General features: G+C 37.8%; 1 pseudogene; it reads right to left on the bottom strand.

Moving 5' to 3' along the window:
• Positions 1 to 2,561: 2,561 nt before the first annotated feature.
• On the bottom strand, positions 2,562 to 2,680 carry LOC111740273 (annotated as a pseudogene).
• Between the last annotated feature and the right edge of the window lie 5,062 nt (positions 2,681 to 7,742).

Below are 7,742 nucleotides of genomic sequence, written 5' to 3' on the forward strand. Positions count from 1 at the left end.
AAAGACTCATTTCCTATTTCTCTGAAAAATTAAAAATTATCAGAAGGCAACCTCCACACTCCGAGCACATGTTCCAAACTATCTATATACACACCCTGTTTCTTTCTAATTTATATAAACTGTCCCCACCTGGAGCCAGACTCTCAGCTTATCATACATCTTCCTCAACTGCATAGTTATTTTCCCTTTTTATCAACTCTCTGTAATTGACATAGTTATTTTCCCTTTTTATCAACTCTCTGTAACTGACATGCAAATATGTGGAATGTCTCATTTAAAAAAAAATAAAATTTTTCCTCACATCACCCTTTATCTATCATTCTTAACTATGATTTGTTGTTTAGTTTTTAATGAAAAACTCCTTAAAAGAGGTGTCCAAACTTGTTCTTTCCAGGTCCTCTCCACCTTTGACCTCATCCACACCAGTCCGCTGAATATATTCGTCAAGATTACCAATAACTGCTGTCTTTTTAGATCCAGTGATGATCTTCAGCCCTCATCTGACTTGATCTAGTGGCACATTTGACACAGATGATCCTCTGAGCCTCCGTGACCACTTCTGATGGTACAGCCCTTTTCTTGGTTTCCACCTGCTCACTGGCCATTCCTTTAAGGCTCTGCTATTGCCTGCCCCTCATTTGCCTGAGTAAATGAGCAGCCCAGAGGCGGCTCCCAGACTCTATCCCCTGCTACCACAAGCAAACTCACAAATTCTTTGCCTGTGAAATCATCAATGCACCTGTGACATCCATATATGTATTTCTACACATAGTGTATTCAAATATACCAACCAGTGTGGTTCTTTGTATATGTATATGTAAGCCATATCATGTCTCTCTTTTTCTTAAAATGCTTAAGTGACTTTCCATCATCTCACCCAGAGCCAACAGGTTTAATGATACCTTGTAAAACACCCCCGATCTGTCCCCTCCATTACCTCTCCAACACGTCACCAAATGCGCCTCTCTGCTCACACTGCTGCATGCCCATGGCCTCTGCCTAGTTATTCGCCTAGCGTGGTGATCCTTCAGGATCACTGCTTGGTGTTCCCTTTGCCTGGAATGGTTTTCCCTTAAACACTTCAAGATTCATTTATCACCTCATCTAAGACCCAAAGTTACCTCTCAGTGAAATCTTTTCTAAATGTCTTTTACCAAAAAGAACCCTCCTTACCACACACACACACACAATGCCAAAGTGACTGCTATCCATTTTTACACTGCTCTGTTTTTCTCCAGGGAATTTTTCATCTTCTATGTGTATGTGTGTGGTTGTCTGTGTATGTGTATGGATGTGTGTGTGTGTGTGTGTGTGTGTGTGTGTGTTTTATTTTTTATTCCTCCCATTAAATATGAATTCCATGAGGGTGTGGGCTTCGTTTATTTACAGTTGCACCCTTAGACAATAAAGAAATGTCTGGCATAGAGTGAATGCATGATAAACATGTATCAAATGAATAAAAGAAAGATTGGATCAAACTATAAGAATTCTTGTTTTGGGGAGAAAGCAATTTGGACTTTATTTAGTAACCAAGTGGGAGTTTTCATAGATTTAAAATGTTGACATATTAGAGTACTGCTTTAAAAGATTAACCAAGAGTACTCTACAGGATGGCATGGAGAGGCTAAAGGGATAGGAAGCAGTGAGAATGTTTTGCAACATTTAATTGACTAGATAGACATGAACAGGTAAGCTTTCCAAATATTAATATATGCAGGCAGAGAGACGATTCAGATATGATTTAAAAATCATGACTGAGACATTTGTTGACTGTGCTAATACATATGTTTTCATGGATTTTTTTTTAACATTTGTGTTTCACTTTTGAGATTAACATTCAGAGAAAACTCTTCCTGAAACTTTTGTGGAGACTGCTACCTCCCTGAATCCCAGTGTTCGGGAGTTTCAAAGCCCTGGAGAAAAGTATCTACAGGTTAGTTTCCTTAGCAGACCTGCCAATGGAGTGCAAAGTTCCCGATCTCTACAGCCTACGCCCAGCTCACACTTGCTCTAGTTGATGCTTCTCTTCTTTTCACATCTCTGGCCTCCACTTTAATTGGGTTTTCAGCCCTGGCAGCAGACAGTTGGTTCTCGGCCTACCCATTCATCTGAGGACTTCGCTCCTTTAACTGATAATGTCTAAAGCTCATCAGAGGGCACCATTTAGATGAACCAACAGAAAAGCTTTTATTCAATAAGGGCTAGAGGGATTCTATTTAAACATATAATAGAGCTGTCAGTTTTCTTGATAATGGATTCACTTTTCCAAGCTACCAATCTAAGTCATGTTATATTTATAAACCAAAACTATACACATATATAGAAAATACATATAATTTATATTATACATATATTTTTTTCTTATTGAATTATTTTTGAGAATATAGACTATGTGCCTTGGTGTTCTGATTATTTCACTTTTTTGCCATATAATCTGTGCTCTCAGTGGATATCTAATAATTTTTTCTTTTTTTTTTAGGCAAGGCAACCCTTGGTTGACCTCACAGATTGCAAGTACCTTGTCAGTTTACAATCTCTTATTTTTTATTTTATTTATTTTACACCTACAACACCTGGTCTTCCTAGGTGGTCTCCTATCCAAGTACTAACCAGGCCTGACCCTGCTTAGCTTCTGAGATCAGACGGGATCGGGCTTGTACAGGGTGGCATGGCCATAGACAATGTCTAATAAATTTGAACAAAACTGAGGAGAAAGAATGCTTAGCTTACCCTGTAACATTAGACAAATAATATTTAAAAGTGTAATGCCCTTTGTTTCCATACACAGACATACCCATTATCCGTAGAGTAGAATTTCTCACAAAGACAGTGAACACAAAGAAAAAATGGCATTAGGTCTTGTTTTCTTATCATTATATGTGCTTTAAGAAGATATAAATAATCATTAGCTGATTGTAATTTAACACAGGAAGACTCCTATAATGCCACTTCTTGCTCACCTCAGTGCCACCCTGCTCAGGCTATGATCCTTCCCTATACTGGAAAAATGTCATGACCCCATTGCTACCCTGTAGCTTACCTGTCTGGTTCCTTGACAGTAAAACCTTCAACGTATGCCACACTTCCATTTTAAAAATGTGATCATGTGATCATGTCATTTTGTAGACTAACAGTCTTTTGGTGACTCCTCTGTATTGGTCTAAGAGTAGGAAAACTCTTTCGATGAGTACATGAGGCCCGTTCCTAGTCAGGCCAGAAAATAAATGATGAAACTTCCTTAAAGATCCCTAAGTAGACTTTACTCTTTTACACAAACCTACATACTGTTCTCTTTCTGGAATGCCCATTTTGTTTTAGTTTAATTCTTATCATTTTTGCAATAATGACCAGTTCTTCCAGAAAGCTTCCACTGGCCTTTAAGTCTAATGCATGTGTTTCTCCACTGCGCAGACCTCAATCACACCGCCTTCCTTATCCTACTCTGCAAAAAATGTAGACTGTGTGGTCTTTCCCTGAAGTGTAGCTGCTGCTTTATCCCCACATCCTAGCACAGAAATCCAGAAATCCTCTTCCCTGCAAATATCAACACATGGCACTCTCACCTCATCCAAGTTTCTCCTCGAATGTCAGATTGGCTGCTCCTTGCCACCTCTTTCTAAAAAAGCAACCCCCTCCCTGCACGGCACCACTCTGTCTCCCTACCCTGCCTCGTTTCTCTTAGCATGTTCCGGAACTTTCTCAGGTCCTACTGAACACATATTTGTCTGCTTCCCATCTCTCCAACTAGCCTATTAGCTTCAGAAGACCAGAGGCCATCTCTCTTTTCTGGAAAATATTTCCAGAACCCAGAACATTGTGGAACTCAATCACTTTCCATTGAAGGAATATATGTGAAAGGCACTGCCTTTAACCATCCCTGTTTATAAAAACAAGCATTCTATATAGATGTCTTCGTTAAGATAGTTCCTTCTTTCTTTGTCTCCCATAATTTGTATCTAGTGCTTCCCCTCACTAAATATAACTAATAGTGATTTTATTTTATATTTTAATCACTTAGAAAAGAGCAAACTGAAAATGATAACTTATCAAAGTCAAATCATCCTCCATCTCTCTCCTGTGAGATCGGTCTACGGGAAGTTCCATAGAGGATATTAGATATTATCCTATGACCTTAAGTCAGAAACACATTTTTACTACATTTTAGCCATCAAATTAAATAAGATTAAATTGAAATATAATTATACTTCAATATGAAAATGCAAGAAAATATTTTTAATAAGAAAATTGAATTTTCTTATTAAGCTAGACTATGACATTTCAATCTTACATATTCCCTATGGTAATAGTTCCTTTTGCACTAGATACTTAGAATATCACATGTAATAGTCACAGCAAGAGAAAATTAATTGCAGGAGTGATGAATGGGACTGGGAACATGAAGAGCTTTTAAGAAAAGTATCTTTTTTGAATTTATTGAATGCTACACATTATAACAAAAATTTTCAGAGGCTGCCTCACAAACTTCTTGTCCCATGAAAACTGAGTCATAAAGTCACTTTGTAAGGAAAGGCCAGGAGAGCCAGTCAGTGATCAGAGCGAGTATCCCTCAAAGTTGGAATCTTAGCTGAGGCAGGTCAGAGAGGGACTCTTCTGCCAGGTTGCATCTCTTCAGCCTGGCACTTGCTGTATTTAATGGTTCACCTGGGAGATGGAGAACTGAGAGTAGAAGTCAGATAGTGAAGGTCAGGGAAGGTCGGGAGGCTAAATTCAGAAGCAAAAGTGTCTCCATATTTTTATATCTTCCTGCATAAGGATAAAAATGATGAAAACATTTAATTGTGTGGATGACGTCTGAATTTTCAGGCTGAAGTTGCCCAAGAAAGTATTATTTCGTATGTATTTCATGATATTTTCTGATAATTAAATATTTTCATTTAACTTGGTTCTGAGGGTGCTTATCACAAGGATGCTAGGTAAGGAGAGAATGTCCTATGAAATCATGAAATCGACTGCCTGAAGAGATCCATGAAATTTTTCACAGGTTAAGATATAGATCAAGGACCCACATGAATAAATAATAAATAGCAAATAGCAACTGTATTAAGTGACATAAAGACAAGGTGACTGGGGACAAACAGAGTGAACTGCAGCAGGAATCATGCAATCTGGGAGAACTGGAACCGATGAATGAGCTGATATTTGATAGCAGGATTAATGTGGTGAAGGAGAAGAGAATACCCTAGGCAAAAAGAACAATATTTAAAAGACACTAAGATGAAATAATGCGGGGCATATTCCAACGAGTGAAATACAGCCAATGTGACCAGAAATCAGAGCGCAAAGGTGAACTCAATAAAGCAGGAGATATAAAGAGGACCTGGCCCACAGAAGACCTCACAGACCAGCCATGAGAAGTGCTTTCAACGCAGGAGGATAAAAATCCTGCTTGGATCTCCATGTTTACAGACCCTGCTGGATACAGGACAGAGAACAGATGAAAAGAGAGGCAGACCAGTTTCAGAGTGACCAATTAAGAAGTCATTACGAACCAGGTAAAATGACTGCACTAGGAAATAGGCCACTAAGATGGAAAAGGTAACAAACTGGAAAAGTCCAGAGAAAGTAAAATTGAGAGGCATTAATGGTGGGTTTCATGGCGAGTGGTGACAACTGGATTTCCAATCATTTTTGACAAGTGATAAGAATAAGGGATAAGATTTCTACCAAGAACTAAGATCATGAGTTCCGTTTTAGACATGTGAATTTGGAAATATCTTCAAAAAAAAAAACAAGTAGAAATCAAAGTGGGTGATTGGGTGCATGATTCTAGATATCAGAGAAGAATTGTGGACTGGATACACGAGAATCCATCAATCCCATCAACAAGATGCTAACTGACATTCTCTGGCTACTCTAAAATCGCAGCTGTCTTTACCACTCTCATTCATTCTTTGCTTTACTTTTTCCACATTTATCATCCTGTAAGAGATTACGCCACTTCCTTATTTTTATGATCATGTATTTTCTGTACCCCACAATTCCTAGAAAGTAAGCTTTCTAAGAACAGATTGCCCCACCCCCCATTATATCACTATGGCTTTGAACAGTGCCTAGTAGAGAATAAGTACTCAATAAATAAATAAGTGCTCAAGAAATATAACAGAAGGGAAAAAAATCTCTAAAATACATATAACAGTATTTTGTATTAAGGTATTTCCAGTGCTTATCATTTTGACTCCTGCCAGACAAAACTAAAGGCAAACAAAGGTAATTCTACCAGGAGTTAAACCAACGTGGCCCAACTATTTGTCTTTATTATGGACTGGCTTGATTCAGTAAATAAATTTAGAACATGGGTTCTTAATTTATGTAGACCTTCCTGGGTGATGAGATTCAGAGGTCAATGCATTATGGATAAATGTGTAAATTAAGCAATATAATTTTAGCATATTTAAGCAGAGGAGTCCATCAAAAACCTGGCCACAAGAATATTTCTGAATATACTTCACCATGCCAGATGCCTCTCCCCACTAAAAAAATAACCAATCTCACTGACCAAGCTTGCTGAGAATTGAATGTGCCTACTACACAGAGCCAGCTTCTCACTGTTTTAATCATACTGGGTGCATTTCTGCTTGAAACCAAATATTATCTATATGTTGATGAAAATAGTTCACATTTATAGAAAAACATCCTATAATGTGTAATTTTTAATTAAAAATAAATATGAACTATAAAGCATTTAATTGGTTTATTAGACAGAATTCTTAATGATGCCCTTTAAATATTGAAATCCCATAACTATTTTAATATTTGGTGCACACATAAAATCGAATAGGTCAATGTGGCTATTTTGAAATTTGAGAGAAATTCGGCCTTAGATTGCCAATAAAAACAGCGTGTAGTTCTCCCTTTTAAAAATATGGGACTGGGATAATTTAAATAGCTTTTATTTGGAGGATCATTTATCTCCCCTAGGGTTTCATCAATTTTCAGTTATTATTAACACCACAATGAAGAGTAAGATCGAGAGCTCCAGAGTCTTGGTCAGAACTGAATATTAAGCGAGTGATTTTCATAGAATTAGGATTCATAACTCTATGGATTTGGCTACTTGGAGCTCTCCAGCCTGTCAGTCTTTATAAGTACAGACAAGATAAGCCATACTGCCTCTCTTGCATAATACTTGTACTTATATATAATGCTGGGCTTGGAATTATCAAATTTTTAAAGAAATAAATAGAAAAAATTATTGTGTCCGGTATTTTACAACAGAGCGAGATACTCGGATGATGAGTCTGGTGGGCCCTGGAGGGTACACGTTAACTGTGGGGGCTGACCAGCTCTACACGTCAGCATAGCCAGCTGACACATAGCATCCAGACCGCCCAAGGCCATGGAAGACCATGAAGACCCATGCCCTCCAGAGGACACACAGGGAAAGCCTGTGACTGAGGTCAGGAAGCAGGACCATCTGTGTCCATCTGCTTCAAATTTATGTCCCCTGATAAAGTTCTATAGAAAAGTTTGTGGAAATTAAACTGTAAAGCTCAGGGACAGAAAAACCTTCAAGGTATATATTATCTCTAAACCTTCATCTTGCAAATAATGCTATGTTTTGTTTGAGGTCACTGGGGCCGCCTTTTGGAGTGAGGACAAATGTATATATAAATGCATAAATTTATTGTTTGAATTAAATTTTTTAAAAGTGCAGGAGACGTTTGCCTATAAGTAAAAAGGTAATGTGTACTAGTCACGATTCCCTAAATTAGTTTATTTCA

Source organism: Pteropus vampyrus, unplaced genomic scaffold, assembly GCF_000151845.1.
Source record: "Pteropus vampyrus isolate Shadow unplaced genomic scaffold, Pvam_2.0 Scaffold60, whole genome shotgun sequence".
In the NCBI taxonomy this organism is placed as follows: Eukaryota; Metazoa; Chordata; class Mammalia; order Chiroptera; family Pteropodidae; genus Pteropus; species Pteropus vampyrus.